This window comes from Berghia stephanieae, chromosome 1 (assembly GCF_034508935.2).
Source record: "Berghia stephanieae isolate SIO BIC M18660-M18661 chromosome 1, UCSD_Bste_1.3, whole genome shotgun sequence".
In the NCBI taxonomy this organism is placed as follows: Eukaryota; Metazoa; Mollusca; class Gastropoda; order Nudibranchia; family Aeolidiidae; genus Berghia; species Berghia stephanieae.
Genome location: NC_088360.1, coordinates 86,209,713 through 86,227,212, shown reverse-complemented (window position 1 = coordinate 86,227,212; position 17,500 = coordinate 86,209,713). Strand labels below are relative to the sequence as shown.

Genomic DNA, 17,500 nt, shown 5'->3' with positions numbered 1-17,500 from the left:
ACACACACACACACAGACACACACACACATTATATCTATATATCTATAGATAGTATGCGCTTGATTAAGGAGCTCACAACATTGCCATCCGGAATTATAACGGACCAACACACATACCATCTATACGTATTGACAATACTAAAACATTGTTATGAAGAATGACATTGTCGTGACGTTAGGAACCCTGAAGTAGGCGCTTTAGTAAATAAAGTTGCAAGGCAGTACAGTTACAGTATATCACTTGTTGACTAAAATATAGACTAAACTCATTGAGTCCACTTATAATTATATAATATTATATCAATTGATATTTCATTCATTTTTCTATCTTTCTACACTTTCCTATAGATAGTTCGAAGATAACGTCACTCAGGTCTTTGTTATTGTTTTTTGCCATCCGCGTTTATGAGTAATGCTCACTGAACTAATTAACCCGACTATAAACGTTCATGGATACACACAATTTTGTGTGTTGGTCCGTTATACTTCCGGATGGCAATGTTATGAGCTTCTTAGCCAAGCGCATACTATCTATAGATAGTTCGAAGATGACGTCACTCAGGTCTTTGTTATTGTTTTTGCCATCCGCGTTTATGAGCAATACTCACTGAACTGTATTAACCTGACTATAAACGTTCATGGATACACACAGTTTTGTGTGTTGGTCCGTTATACTTCCGGATGGCAATGTTGTGAGCTTCTTAGCCAAGCGCATACTATCTATACAATTTATTGAACAACGTGGACATTGTGATTTATGTTTTGCTTGCTTACTGTTTATTCCGCGTATTTAAGCTCTAAAATACATGCCTATATGTTGAGTAAACCTATAAAGAATAATACGTTGTCTATGTAAATAATGCCGTCGATATATTTCATTTCAACATTCTTTAAACATTTTATATAAACTTTCTTATTCCCTCCGCGGCACAAAGACAGCACTGGGGTTGATTTATCATTTTCTGTGTTTAATGTAACTATGAGTCATTTTCATGACAATGATATTATTTTTTAAACAATGAGTGAACAATGTTGTTGTGTTCGAAATAAAAACAATATGGCGACCGTCTACACACAAAAAACGAATTGCTTGATATTGGACAAACAAGGTTTTATTGCTTCAATCAAGAAAAGAAAAAGAGGAAAACGTGGAGGCCTCAAGCAAAGAATTCGAAGAACTGGTAAAGTAACAAGCACGACCTATGATTATACTTTCAAACGCTCGATCTATCAGAAACAAAGTGGACAGTATTAACGCGTTGTGTAAATTTGATCCTGACTATGAAAACTCAAGCAATACAGAGTCACGATCGTGGATAGCTCATACGGTGGAGTCACGCTCTCACCGGCCAGGCGGAGTTGTCGTACCAGTAAGGTCGCGGGTTCAAACCCTCATCACCGCCGCGACTAATTTTTATTCTCTATTGTCTTCTGGCACTTTCCTACTCACTTCATCTCTTGTTGTTACCAACATAAGTGCCTGCTCCACTCACTCTTCTGTGGAAGATAACGAGCAGCAGTGGCGTGAATCATCATCATCGACTTTGTCGCCGTCGTTATACCCATCATCCTCATCATCATCATCATCATCATCATCATCATCATCATCATTATCTTAGTCATCATCTCTGCTGTCCCAGCAAATAAATCGTATCTTTCTGTATGTCTATCTGTTTGTATGTATGTACATACGTATGAATGTATGTATGTATGTATGCAGGCATGCATGTACGATGGTATGCTGGTATGTATGTATGTATGTATGTATGTATGTATGTATGTATGTATGTATGTATGTATGTATGTATGTATGTATGTATGTATGTATGTATATTTGTATGTATGTATGTGTATGTATGTATGTATGTATGTATGTATGTATGTATGTATGTATGTATGTATGTATGTATGTATGTATGTATGTATGTATAATTAGTAGCACTACATATTTAATAATATAGATATTTGTCTATTTATATATCCCTCTATCTGTATTCATCTATTTGTCAAATATCACAAATATATCAATTTGTATATCATTGTAATAATCGATTTAATTTTTCATTACTGTTTATTATTATTATTATTATTATTATTATTATTATTATTATTATTATTATTATTATTATTATTATTATTATCATTATTATTATTATCATTATTTATTATTATCATTATTATTATTATTATATTATTATTATTATTATTATTATTATCATCATCGTATTTATTAGTACTGTTGTTATCATCACCACAATTATCAACTATTATTATTATTATTATTATTATTATTATTATTATTATTATTATTATTATTATTATTATTATTATTATTATTATAGTGATAGGGATTATTATTATTATTATTATTATTATTATTATTATTATTATTATTATTATTATTATTATTATTATATGTTATTATTATAATTGTTGTTGTTATTTTTATTAATATCATTGCTACCGTTGTTACTCTCATCGTCGTCGTCTCCATCACCGCCATAGCCACTACTGTTATTGTCATCATCGTCTTCATCATCATCATCATCATCATCATCATCTTCATCATCGTCATCATCGTCATCATCGTCATCATCATCATCATTGTCATCGTCATCAACACTAATATCATTATTACCTCTGGGACATTCTGTGGCAGAGTCTGAAATTTCACTGTTCGAATTAATACTCCAGCTCTATACATTGTACATTATTTTAGGAAATGGTATTATGTCAATGAATATGTTACCCTTGTTACATTATCATGTATATTTCCTGAAATAAACAATTTTGATATGTATGTATTATTATTATTATCATTATAACTATTATTATCATTATTATCATCATCGTAATTATTAGTATCATCAACACGATTATCAACATTATTATTATTATGATATAGTGATAGTGATAATTATTATTATTATTGTTATTATTATTATTGGTGTTATTATATTATTATTATTATTATTATTATTATTATTATTATTATTATTATTATTATTATTATTATTATTATTAATATCATTGCTACCGTTGTTACTCTCATCGTCGTCGTCTCCATCACCGCCATAGCCACCACTGTTATTGTCATCATCGTCGACATCATCATCGTCATTGTCATCATCATCATTGTCATCATCATCATCGTCATCATCTTCATCATCGTCATCATCATCATTATGATCATCGTCATCAACAATAATATCATTATTACCTCTGGGACATTCTGTGGCAGAGTCGGAAGCTTCACTGTTCAAATTAATACTCCAGCTCTATACATTGTACATTATTTTTGGAAATGGTATTATGTCAATGAATATGTTGCCCTTGTTACATTATCATGTATATTTCCTGAAATAAACAATTTTGATATGTATGTACGCTCATTTCTTTTGTATACATGTGTAGAAACAATGTGCTTGCGTGTATGTAGTAGTGTAGTAGTAGTAGTACTAGTGGTATTGTTGTTGTTGTTGTTGCTGTTTATCTTGTTATTATCGTTATTATTATAATTATTAATATAAGATCAAATTTTGCACTGCAAATTAAAAAAAAAAAAAAACGTTTATTATCAAAGTTCATTTTAATTTAGGTTCATCATTTTCTTTTTTTTTTTTTTTGTTTTTTTTTTTGTTTTTTGTTTTTTTGGATTGTTTTTTTGGTGTTGTATGTCGCGATTCGTTAAAACGCCATAGATTTTGCGCATGGGAAAATTTATTTTTTTAAAGTCCGGGATAAGAAGGCAAGACTGTATGACCTCTGTCTTTGTGTCCATAGTTACCGCATATTACACAGGTAACCACTGCTAACCGAGTTCGTTGTGACCTAGTGACTCACAATGAATGCGCGTGCCATTCGCGTGCTGAGAAATTCACTCGGGCCGCGCGTGCCCCGCTCGCTCTCTTCGTCCGCACGCGCACGCTCACTTTGAAATTTAAAACATAAAGCACCTGGTGGACTACCGTGTTGTTGTGCGCGATCACTATTACAACAGGAGCGAGACAAGGAGGACGAGAAGGCAGATAAGAGGAAAAGGAGACGGATGGAGTGAGGTCGTGGCTGTACCTAGGTGAGTACAGGTAAAATGCACGGGTAACGGGCATTCCGTCTACCTATGTGTTTACCTTACTGTCATTTTATATACAGACGCTAATTGAATAGATAGAGGATGTTGTGAGCTGCAGATGGTTTTGTGAAGGTAAGCTAAAATTCGCCTTCGTGATGTTAAGAAGTACGTGCAAGTAGATTCGGGTGTGTTAAACTTGGAGTGAGTAAAAAATAAGAGCACATACATTATATCAGATACGAGTAATTTGTGGTGGTTTATATAGTTTTTAGTGATGTTTTTCACTGCTTTTCGTATTTCTTAGTCTTCTAACTTAACGGTAAGTTTTTTTAATGACGCATCCGCCCTGTTCTTACATTATCCATATATGAGGAAGATGTTGGTGTTTTGTATTTGAAACATAAAGGGATTTCGGTAGAATGATATAAAAGATGTCTGCCTACAGGCAAGCCGTGATTATCTTCTAGCAACATTACGATAAATAAATCATAATGATTATGATAGCAGATTGTTATGATGAAGAGGATGATGACGATCATAATGATGATAATGACGGTGCTGATGGTAATAATATTTTTTTTAAAAACAACAAATAATAATAATAATAATAGCAATAATAATAATGATAATGATAATAATAATAACAATAATAATAATAATAATAATAATAATAATAATAATAATAATAATAATAATAATAATAATAGTAGAATTGATAATAATAATTGTAAATAATGCAGCAAAGATAATATGAAAATTATGATAACGAGAACGACAACGACGACGACGGTGATGAGGATGATGATAATGATGATAACGACGACGACAACGACGGTGATGATATGATGATGATGATGATGATGATGATGACGACGACGACGACGACGACGATGGTGATGACCACTTCAGTGACGAAGATACTATCAAAAACGTTAACTTAATAATATAATAGGAACAATTTAAATGCGAGCCAAGGAATAACAAATGTGAAGAGTGCCATGTGTCACTCAATGCTAGAATCGCTTTCTTTTCATGTCCTCGATCGGATGTCGTTGCTAGGCAACGCCTGATCCAGAACCATCGATTTTTTTGGAGGGGCTGCCTGGTTCTGTGGAATCAGACAGTAGTACAGCACATTGACAAAACGCAATTTTACAAGTTTTTGCCAGAATCAATCTATCTATTCAACCTCAAAGATTGATGAATAAAATATCCCTAAAAGCGTCAAAATGATATAAGTTGAGAGTTTAAGGTTTAAGAATCCGTGGAAAGTTCACGATCATCTCAACAGTCGATCATTTGCCTGAAATATTTATGGCTAATTATAAAGAGCGTTTTGTAAATGCACAACTGGATAGCATCACATTCAATAATTATAATGTCGCCATCCGATTTGTGTGTGTGTGTGTGTGTGTGTGTGTGTGTGTGTGTGTGTGTGTGTGCTAGGAGGGGGGAACTCGTCCCTAGTTCTCGCTTGTGTTAATTGTGAGACAAAATGTGTGTTAGTGAGTAGTTCATAGATCAGTGTGTTTGTAACAGCTGTGACCGTGGTGAGTAGATTGTTTAATATTACCGCCTATATTCCGAATATTATATAAAAGTAGGGAATGTTTTGTTTTTTGGGAGTTTTTTTTTCATACATTTTTCAACTTTTGGTAATGTTATATTGGCTATATATACTTAACTGTCACCACCACTACCACTACCACCAACACCACCACTACCAACAGCAAGCAGCACATCATCATCATCAATACGATCATCGTCATATCATCATCATCAATACGATCATCGTCATATCATCATCATCGTCGTCATAATCATCATCATCATCATCATCATCATCATCATCATCATCATCATCATCATCAACATCATCATCATCATCAACATCATCATCATCATCATCATCATCATCATCATCATCGTCATCATTATCTCTATTTATCGTTATTACAATCCTGTCATAGTCTTGACAAATCACGTCTTTTCCATTTTGGATAGAAAACATTCCTAAATATCGATCGAATAAAATGATCCATAAGTTTCCAAAAGATATTCAAACCTAAAACTGCAATAATGTCTCTATACCTATTTTGTTTGTTTACTTTTTTCTTCTTCTTGTTTGTTCGTTGTTGGTGTTTTGTTTTGTTTTGTTTTGTTTTGTTTTTTTTGTTGTTTTTCTTTTGGGGGGGGGGGGTGTTCTTTCTTTTGTTTTCTTTTCTTTTTTCGTGGACAAGTTGAGGGTCATTTTAATCTATTTATCGTTATATGAAAAATGTTCTGGCTAAAGAGTCAGAAGATTATTTTTTTGGTAAGGCAACAGTAGAATTTCTATGGTCATTATTCATTCTCATCGTTAATGCAATATCATCACTGACTTGGTGTCATCATAATCATTATCATGGCCATTTTGTATTTTTTGTTACCACCATCTCCATCACCGTCACCATTATCATTATCATCGTCAGCATCCCTCTCGATCCCCTCCTCTTTCCCCTCCGCCTCCTCGTGCTCATTCTCATCCTCCTCATCATGACCACCACCATCATCATCATCATCATCATCATCATCATCATCATCATCATCATCATCAATATCAACATCGTCAATATCAACATTACCATCCTCATCCTCTTCCTCCTCCTCATCATCATCATCATTATCATTATCATTATCATCATCATCATCATCATCATCATCATCCTCTTCCTCCTCCTCCTCATCATCATCATCATCATCATCATCATCATCATCATCATCAGCAGCAGCAGCAGCAGCAGCAACATCATCCTCTTCCTCCGCCTCCTCCTCCTCATCCTGCTCCTCCTCCTTCTTCTTCTTCTTCTTCTGACTCTTGATCACAAGCCATTTTTGTATCAACTAATACAAGCAGTGAATTGGTTGACATGATAAACAGTGTACTACGGCTATCATGTGCATAGCTCTAAATCGCACCCAACTGGAGCGTGAACGCCTTCCTAAAGTTCCAATTATCATTGAATAAAACCCCAGCTGTTCACAGTCTATTAATGACAACGCATACAACAGCATTGACTCGTTTATCACTATTATAGCGCATCGAATTATTTGCCGACTCGATCTCTGATCCAATCGAGATTCAGAGCTCCCTGTTTGAAAGTGTACAATCCAAGGATTTTAGTCAGCGGTACCCCGTTTAAAGACCGTATTAACAGGTTAGATTATTGGCGATTGAATTACATGGAAAACCACAAAGCATTGTTAGTAAGATTTAGTGTTCTGATTAACATAGAATTCAACATACGACAGCGATCATATTCCCCAACAATTTCATTGTCGCCATTTGAAGTCTAGGGTCACTGGAGCCGAAATGTATCCTTGCTTTTGTAACTTTAACCCGATAATGATATTCGTTTACTACTCATTGGATAGGACGATGATTAATAATAATAATAATAATAATAATAATAATAATAATAATAATAATAATAATAATAATAATAATAATAATAATAATAATAATAATAATAATAATAATAATAAAGTTATTTATATAGCTCTCAACTTACACATAAGTGTTCAGCGGCGCTTTAGAAAAAAGACTTCTCAATGCGAATTTGAGCTGAATCAATTTACATGTGAATCCAATGCCCAATAATAATTTAGCCAGCTGTTCCTCTCCTCTATTCTATTGCACCTATTATATATATATATATATATATATATATATATATATATATATATATATTATATATATATATATACATATTGAAATGATGTACATATATTTTCTATAGACAATTAGTTCAGGCGGATGTTTGACTGAGATTATTCTTTTTCGTTCAATCAATCCATCGAGGAGCCAATGATTGTGTATACCGCAATGACTATCATCAAAAGACAATGGAATGAAAACGGGCTAGCTTTGCATCGAGGGGAAATCTTGAATCTTGTGAATTTTGAGCATTTCACGAATATCCAGTCTTGTTGCAATTATTTTGCTTTGTAAAAACTTGATTCTTTATCAGATGAAATAATTCCCATATATCTAAATAATATGCTCCAACTGATCCAAAGCCAAAGAGATAAGGTTTCTTCCTTGAAACAAAGTCACCACGACGGTACATAGTATATACAATCATTGAATCTCGCATTCTTTAGTTTTCGACAAGTTAAATGCACACAACAATGCTTCATTCTTCCTCACTTGGAGCATCACTAAAATTCCGTTTCCTACTTAAAGAAGCTTATTAGATATGAATTAGCAGAAGGATGCAAGAATCATCGACACTAATACGTTTCGAGCACATGAGGGATCAATAAATAATGTTTGATACTTGTATAGGCTAAAATAGAACAGCACTATTCATTTATTTTTACAAAAATACAATGAGTTTCGTCGTGTTATTTTTTAAAAAATATTTGTTATGACCACAAAACGAGCCTTTTAATTGTTCCTTTAATTTTTCTTTTTCTGTCTTTTTGCTTTCATCCATTTATTTATTATTTTATTTTGATTACAACATTAAGCAGATTAAATTACACGGATGGCTAGGAATCTAAGTCTAATCATTTCGCTGATCTTGTCTTTGTCATTAGTTATTTATTCATTTATCTATTTGTTTATCTATTTACAGACTTCTGGCCACTGAGACTTTGCAATGTGCATGGACCATCCTCCCCTCTCTCTAGACGATGACGGAAGTGGAGAGGGGGGGGGGGGGAGGGGGAGGAACACTTTGAGGCAGAAATTATGAAATCAATAGACTAGGAATATCAGGCAAATTTGAAAATAAGAGATTCCATGCATTAACAAGACAAAACAGAATATCACGATTATATATGTAAAAAAGATAGGAATGAAAAGAACTAAAAAAAAAGTGAAAAGGAGGAAACTGATCCAATTGATAAAAACAACAAAAAACTACTGAGGATGAAGTACACCAGTTAGATATTTATAATGCTAATGATACCTTGTGAATGGCAAGCCTCCATCGGAACTATCAGCAATAAGAGCACGACCGGCGTCTATTCAAAATGCCACACGAGCGATTACAAAGCTATTATTAACTGCAATTTACCACCAGCATGTAAATGTAGTGTGTAGCATTTTGTAATTATGGGTTTTTGAGTATGTCCGCTCAGACTCAAAATGGCAATGAAACGAATTAGTAGCTATTACTCACGAGGGGCACGTTGAGAATGAGAGAAGCATATTAATATTCAAAAGGCTCGAAAATAGTTCTGATTTAGAATACAAGCAACAAAACGGAAACTAAGGCCATTTTCACCGCTGATGAATGTAGATATTGGAATACCCGCTTGTTGGACAATTTCGATCACCTTCAGTGTTACTTTCGTGGGAGATTTGTACAAAACAGAAGGTTGCCAGCGTGAGCTGAAAATGTCCCAGGGCTTGGTCGATAATGGAGTCGGCGACTAAGACAGTATTCGGTGGGGAAACCTGATATGGATCTGGCCAGGTGTGAAGGATCGATTTACATGGTGATGATTACAAGCATCCCCTGGGTGAGTTCTAGTTTGATATATATTATTACTACCAGCTGATTACTACTTGTTATCTATGTTTAGTATTGATTGTGTAAACGGTTTAGATTTAAGACAATCATTCACCCCATCCCTTCACCATCAATGTCAAACACAAATAGATGCCAACCAAATAAAAAAAAAAAAAGAAAAAGAAAAGAAAAGAACAAGAACAAGAACAAACACCCCCACACACATACACACACACGCTCGCGTGCACACACACACACACACACACACACACACACACACACACTCATACACATGCAAATACACGTACCGCTATCATCCCTTTTATCTTCCCTAAATTGCTACTCTCTCATTTTGTCTCTTTTTATCCTCGTCTATCACTTCCCATCCCCGCCTCTCTCTCTCTCTCTCTCTCTCTCTCTCTCTCTCTCTCTCTCTCTCTCTCTCTCTCTCTCTATCTATCTATCTATCTCTCTTAAACGTATAATGTTATAAGCACGCAGGTACAAACACGTACTTTCTATTACATGTCGCCCGTGTAAAAAATTATATCCCTCCCACCACACTTTATTCTCTTCTCTCTCTCTCTCCCTCTCTCTCTCTCTTTCTCTCTCTCTCTCTCTCTCTCTCTTTCTCTCTCTCTCTCTCTCTTATATATATATCTATATATATATATATATATATATATATATATCTTTCTCTTTCTCTCTCTCTCTCCCTCTCTCTCTCTCTGTCTCTCTCTATATATCTCTATCTCTCTCTCTCTCTCTCTCTCTCTCTCTCTCTCTCTCTCTGTCTCCGTCACTCTCTATCTCACATACATATTCACACACACTCTGTTTCTTCCTTTTCTTCTTCCTCTCCTTCTTTTATTTTATTTTTCTTTTCTTCCTCTTTCTCTTCTTCTTCTTCTTCTTCTTCTTCTTCTTCTTCTTCTTCTTCTTCTTCTTCTTCTCCTCCTCTTCCTCCTCCTCCTCCTCCTCCTCGTCCACCACACTACCTCCTGCTCATTTCCCTCCTTCTCTTCATCTTCCTGAAACAGTAAGTGACGAGATATCAACCGATAGATGCAAAGCAACAAAAAAAAAAAAAAGTTTTGGCTTCATTTATCTTTATCCCCTTTTCATTTCCCATTTTAAAAAATTAAGCTTTTGGAATTAGAAAAGAAATATTCCCCCCTCTATACCAATCGTTACAAATTAAATACTGACTCTAAGAATTTTATTCGTTTCAAAATGATAAACCAATTTTGTATTTTATTTCTTTTTCCATTAGAACTTCCATCGACTGTCTTCGACCACCAGATGTTCTGTTCTATTCATTCAACAATCAAGTAAAATCAGTTTTGATTTATGAAGAGAAGAGCAATGTCATTTCACACCTCAAGAATCAAGTCTACCTCGCTGGAAGTTGTGAGTCAGACAGAATTTGTCGGAAGAACATTTGCCTATCTTGATTGGAATTCTTGTATTTATTGATTTTTTTTTAAAATGCATTTTGACTCGCCCCAAAACGTCACTTATTAAACATAGCAAAACGCATAATTTTAAGTAGCTATGCCTTTGTTAAACCTGATCTGATCTTAAATAAAATAACAGAAAAATTACAAAAACTAACTCTAGTTAAATAGGCAAATAAAATATAACATTGGTAATGTTAAAAATAGTCGCACGTAGATTGGTTGAAAGAGTTTGATATTAAGGAAATAATAATAAAATAAGACTTTGATAGCCTATATTTTACTTCCTATATGAAATATAAAGCAAATAAATATGGGTAATCAGTAATATCGGAGCAGTGAATATCTTTATTATCTAAATAGTTTATATTTAAGATACATCAATTTTTTTAGTTTCGATTTTGTATACTGCGTATTGTGAACTCATTGAAAAGAACTTATTCATTATCATCAGAAGTTGACGAGCCAAGCAGTCAATGTATGTTTATTCAACAACAACAAACAAAATCAATATATTTTTTATAGTAAAAAAAAATAAATTGCGGACTAGTAATAACACTTTATTTAGGTCAAAACTGATTGTATGTTTTTGAAAATAGTGTAAATATTCTACATCTTAACCTTTGCAATAAATGACAATATAATATATTATGTGTTTTAAAATGATGTCCTCTTAAAACCAACAACCACTGCCATCTGTATTTTAGTTTAATGTGGATTTGCATGTCGTCTACAGTTGTAAAAACTATACTTGTCTTGTGATATCGGCGTTTTTAAAGAAAATATGCATTTTCCATTGACATTCATGTTAAAAAATAAATCTCCCCGCCCCTCCCCAATCCTTTCCCTTTCGCCAATTCAATGTAACATGGGCTCGGTATAATAGACCCCCTCCCCCCTTAAAAAAAAATAAAATTAATCCAACAAATAATTGAATAAAATTAAATAATAATTATTTAATTTATCAATTAATTAATTAATTGACTTATAGATGAATAGATAACTAAATAGATAAATAAATAAATAGATAGATAAATAAATAGATAAATAAATTATAAATTAATAAAAACATTGTTCATAGAAGAACCGAAGTAGATGCAATGACACACACAAGCAGCTCTCTCTCTCTCTCTCTCTCTCTCTCTCTCTCTCTCTCTCTCTCTCGCATTAGTCCTCTATATTGTCATTCATGTCTTTGTCAAACATACCAATATAATGATAGCCACTGGGCCAAACATTCGAACACAAAGCCAGGCATACAAAGATCTGTGTTTATAACGAAAGCCCCGAAGAGCGTTTAAACCAAATCACCATCTGTGGGTGAGCGGAGTAGGGCAACAGCTGTGAGCGAAGGCTGATATTAATGCATAACAATAATAACAGCGGCCTGATTATCGATTTTGCCCCCGTCGTCAAAGGGGACAATACCAGCTCGATGATTGGCTGATTTGAGTTTTACTCGTGGCGTCGTTGGTTACTATGGTGGTGGCACGCGACTGGACCAGATTGAAAAGGGGAACTAACACAGGGTTGCCAGTTTGGCATTTTAAATGCCAGATTCCAAAAATCTGGCATTTTTGAAAACCGTTTGGCATTAGAAAAATCATTTGGCATTTGGCATTTTCATTTGGCATTTTCTTTTCTTGTATATTATACTTCAAATGACACCTTTTCTTAATTATTTCTAAACGCGTAAAAACAAATCTCTTCACATCGGAAAACTTTGCTATTAAAACTCACACCCTGAACTAGCCCTGCCTCCCTCAGATATTCACTCAAATTCAGCCCTCGACAAGTATCCTCGTAAGTTTTCTGGGAATCTCCTGCAAAACTCGTGTATATTTGCGTCATGGTCGCCTGTTAACTTTTAACTCTGTTCGTTAGCGTGGTCTGATTTTACAGCATCCAATGATTTCACTCCTTTTTGGAATTCCCAAAAGTCTGCAGATCTTTCATGTTAATGTATTTCTTTTTCATTCTTAAAATCCAACCGTGGTGTAGTGGTTTAGCACTCCACTTAGTAGTCAGTAGGTAAAAAATTACCCCAACAGGAAATTTAGTATAATTCAAAAAAAAAAAAAAAAAAAAAAAAAAAAAAAAAAAAAAAAAAAAAAAGAAAGAAAAGAAAACACGCAAGCCACCAGGATATGATAGTAAATTGTCTATCAAAAGTGAGTAGTTTTCTTAGTGGAGGTGGGAGTCAACAGACTTTGGCATTTTTTTGAGTGTTTTGGCATTTTTTGAGTCTTCCCCTGGCATTTTGTTGAAAAATAATCTGGCAACCCGGAACTAACACTAATAGGATTTGGGGTTTGTTTGGGAAGAACAAAGGAATACTCGGTGCCGTAGATGTAACGCTGCTATGAAACATGCCACTCACTGTGGTGAGCAGTTTTTTTTTTTTAAAGGGGAGTATATTATCCTTGAGTTAAGCTGCGAAAATAGCAGATAACTTTAAAATAAACACTAAGCGGTTTCATCGTTTCCTGATTAGAAAAGTGCTTCATAGAGAAGTCATTGTGTAAAGAAAAGTGAAAACACAATCTCCATTGGAATCGCCACTTTCAATAACGTCTCAATTATTATTGAATATATAATGTTAGTGCGATACGATGCACTAGATCTACTATACTGTTTTTGTTTTTTTAATAATCAAAACAATGTGGCATAATTTTAATTTCAAAATTTAAAAATATAAAACCCTTCACCGTTTACAGATTCTCAGCTGTTCAAAGTAAGAAAGAAAAATGTAAACTCACAGCGTATAACCATGGAACCGAAAATTTAGATTTTTTTAAAAAATCCGATTGTTCAAGCTCTCCTTTAAAATTATTGATCAGACATTCCAATTCTACAACTCATTATTATCATGGCGGCATTTATTTATTTTGGATTCAAAATCCTTAGGTATCAAAATCACAGGAAAGAAAGATGCTAGAGCGGTTGTGTTCATCACTTTTGAAAATTCAAATCGGGAGGGAATATGAAACATTCAAATAATTAGGGGTGAGGTGTATTCGTAAAAGAAAGGGGGTGGGGGTGAAGGGAGGGGCGTGAGCAGGGGTCCAAGAGCGTGAGAACAAGGCCAGGCACGCGACAGTCTATTCATGGAAACAGCTGACGAGTGACCCCGTGGAGGGTGCGCGTGCCGATTGTCAATGAACGGCTTTTGTTCGCAGTGAATTCAATAGGGGCCTGACTGCTGGGAGGGAGGTTTGGGTTCAATGATTTTGTATTCCAATTCCAGTCCTCTTATAGTCTGTTTTACAATTTTGAGACGGATTTTAGGTACGCTGGCATTCTCTGTCTGTCTCTTGTTTGGTTGTAATGACTATCATCTAGGTGATACTGGATGCAATCAATGATTTGAATAACATTTTTCTACTTCCTAACCCGAAAACAAAAACAAAAAAAAACAAAAAAACAAAACAACTTTTTTGGAAATGAAGTAAACTTTCAATCAGTGTAAGATTTCTTCTTCTTCTTCTTCTTCTTCTTCTTCTTCTTCTTCTTCTTCTTATTATTATTATTATTATTATTATTATTATTATTATTATTATTATTATTTATTATTATTATTATTATTATTATTATTATTATTATTATTATTATTATTATTATTATTATCATTATTATTATCATCATCATCATCATCATCATCATCATAATAATAATAATAATAATAATAATAATAATAATAATAATAATAATAATAATAATAATAATAGAGAGGTGAGGGTTGTCTTCCGTTCTCTCTTCTCTTTTAAAGTTACATTTATTATTTCTCACTTGCCCGTCATCGTTGAGTGAGCGATTCGGACTGCAGCTCCGATGTAGACGGAATAACCCCCCCCCCCCCCTTTTTTTTTTTTTTTCTTTTTCTTTTCTTTTCTTCTTAAAACCGTACAGTGACCAACGGAGTCAGTTAATGTCACGAACCGATTACTAAGCAAGTTCAACTTCGAATAACTAAGCAAGCGAGGACAACGACTGAACTGAGTATAGTTGACCTTCATTGAGTCCACATATAGATACTTATCGATAACTACCACACCCTTGTGTGTGTGTACAAGATGTAGGATAACTAACTGTCGATGAGGAATTCTTAGAAGAGTGATAAATGATAACAAAGGGCTGGCAATCGATCTCATGCCAACTTACATAACACTTTGCTTAGCTGAGTTATTATTATTATTTTTTTTTTTTCACTTAAAATTGATATTTATATCGTAAAGTGCCCAGAGCTTGTGTTTTACACGAGAATGAGCGCTATATTATTATTATTATTATTATTATTATTATTATTATTATTATTATTATTATTATTATTATTATTATTATTATTTGAATCTTGCCTGCTGTTTAAGGACAAAGCCGTAGGTAAGCCGCGAGGAGCAGATGGCCTGTCCAACTGTTGTCCTGAAATGCTACTAAGTTAGTATGTGGCCTGTATCTTTAGAAATCGTCACAAAATAAGAGAGGACGTCTTGGTCTATCTACCGCAACGCGTTTGACTGTCAGCTGCCAGTAAGACGGTCAATGGATTAGAAATGTTTCCCCCGTTTTAAGATCTTGCTTTTTTTTTCGGGGGGGGGGGGGGGGGGGGGGGGGGAAATCAGCCAATACATCTTTAAGTTCTTTGAGATTAATTAACGCCCATTTCCAATCGGATAAATAATTAATTACTAAATACCCGCAAAATGCATTCCACAATAAATATACAAGTACGGAAGTACCGTTGGTGTGACTGAATCAAAACCGCTTTCCATTAAGTTACAATGAATCAAAAGCTAAATAATTTAAAAAACGTCCACTTGTTTCATTGTCGCGAAATAACTATAATATTTCGTTAATGGGTCAAATTCCAGCCATGAATTGAATTGAAGATGATTAATTAATTAGTGACGTTTCAAAGATTATATCCTGTAATTGGTATAACGTTTGATAACTTATCACAAGTGTTTTCACAGAAAGACCCGTTTTGATGTCATGATTTCAGATCGTGCCGTTACGAGTCAGTCAATAAAGTCTACAGTATTACAACAGTGGATTCGATGGCTCAGTTGAAGAGCATTCGTTTCACACGCAAATGGATCGACATCGATCCCAGGTGAAGACGAGATTTTTTTTTCCGATCCCCGACCACCCCCCCCCCCCCTCTCACACACACACACACACACACACACACACACACACACACACACACACCTCCTGGCGGAAAGTACTTTGTGATAGATTAGCGTCCTATCCGAATGGAAGCAATTGCTATTGTCCGTGCCACCCCCTATATACCGGGATAAACTCTTGCTCAATGGGCATGTTGGCTCTAAAGGACTACCATTATTATCATATTAGTCAATTAGTCAACTAAAGAAAATAATGCGATGACAAACGTTTTAGTTGTTTTTTGTTTTTTTTTCTGTCTTTCTTTAATGATTATTTATTCATTTATTTATTTATTTTTTATTATTAAGAAAGGGGAGGTGGTAGTAATGGGAGGGGTGGGCGGGGAAGGGGGATTGTTAATGTGGACCTGGTAGAATGGAAAATGCATTTTCTACATTGATTGATTGCAAAAATACAATGGTCTCCACGAGAGTGTCAGTTCGTAGGTAATTGAAAGCTGGTGAGGGTATATTAATCAAACGTGATAGATAGGAATGCTTTGAAGGCGATCCAAACACATAATATTATCAAAATCATAATGAGTGTTGGACTTTATATCGCTGATAATGTCCAGATAAGAGAAACACACTGTGTTATAAGTAAGCAACCTGCTTGATTTTATACTTGAGACAAATTATGATGAAGACCTAAAACGAGTACCTACATATTTGTGCCAAACGTCGATTCACTGTTTCCATTGTTGGGTTATCAATGAAGATACACAGCTTACAACTGTAGTGTGTCATTCATCGAGCCTCGATATTATGTTATATATACTCATATAGAGCAGTAAAGTTAGGTGCCCCAAACGTAAACAATAACAAGTTGCTAGTGATTTCCGTTAGGGACCGGAATAATTTGCGCACAATATAGGTCTCCCAATTTTGTAGTTTGAGTTGTAGGCAATACACTTTCAGTATTGAAAATATGTTTACATAAAATCTAACAGTTGCAGAAATAATAATATAAGGCTAAATTATTATGAAAATCAGGCTCCGAATAATTCTCGTTTTGTTCACACCAGCGCAATAATTTGCTCTGGTCTAAAAATAGATAGACTGTAACTTTTGATAAATTTTAGAAAATTTTACCTTTTGTTCCATAAAATATCCATATCTAGACATTATTTGATGCATGATCGAGTATTTATGAATATGTTTCTTTTGCCACCTAACAGCCAAATTTTAAAGGTTATTTTTTTCTATTATTTACATTGGAACGTGAGCTGTCAAGACAGGAACATGTGGTTTGCCACGTGCTTCTCGACCTTTGTTTACGTTTGGGGCACCTAACTTTACTGCTCT

At 34.2% G+C, this 17,500-nt stretch overlaps 1 long non-coding RNA gene across 1 annotated transcript; it reads left to right on the top strand.

The window, feature by feature from the left end:
- The first annotated feature begins 3,964 nt into the window (after positions 1 to 3,964).
- Positions 3,965 to 11,945, top strand: LOC144960072 (uncharacterized). Its single transcript, XR_013642750.1, has 3 exons — positions 3,965 to 4,075; positions 8,692 to 9,583; positions 10,847 to 11,945. It is a non-coding gene; the product is annotated as an uncharacterized LOC144960072 (long non-coding RNA).
- Positions 11,946 to 17,500: the final 5,555 nt, after the last annotated feature.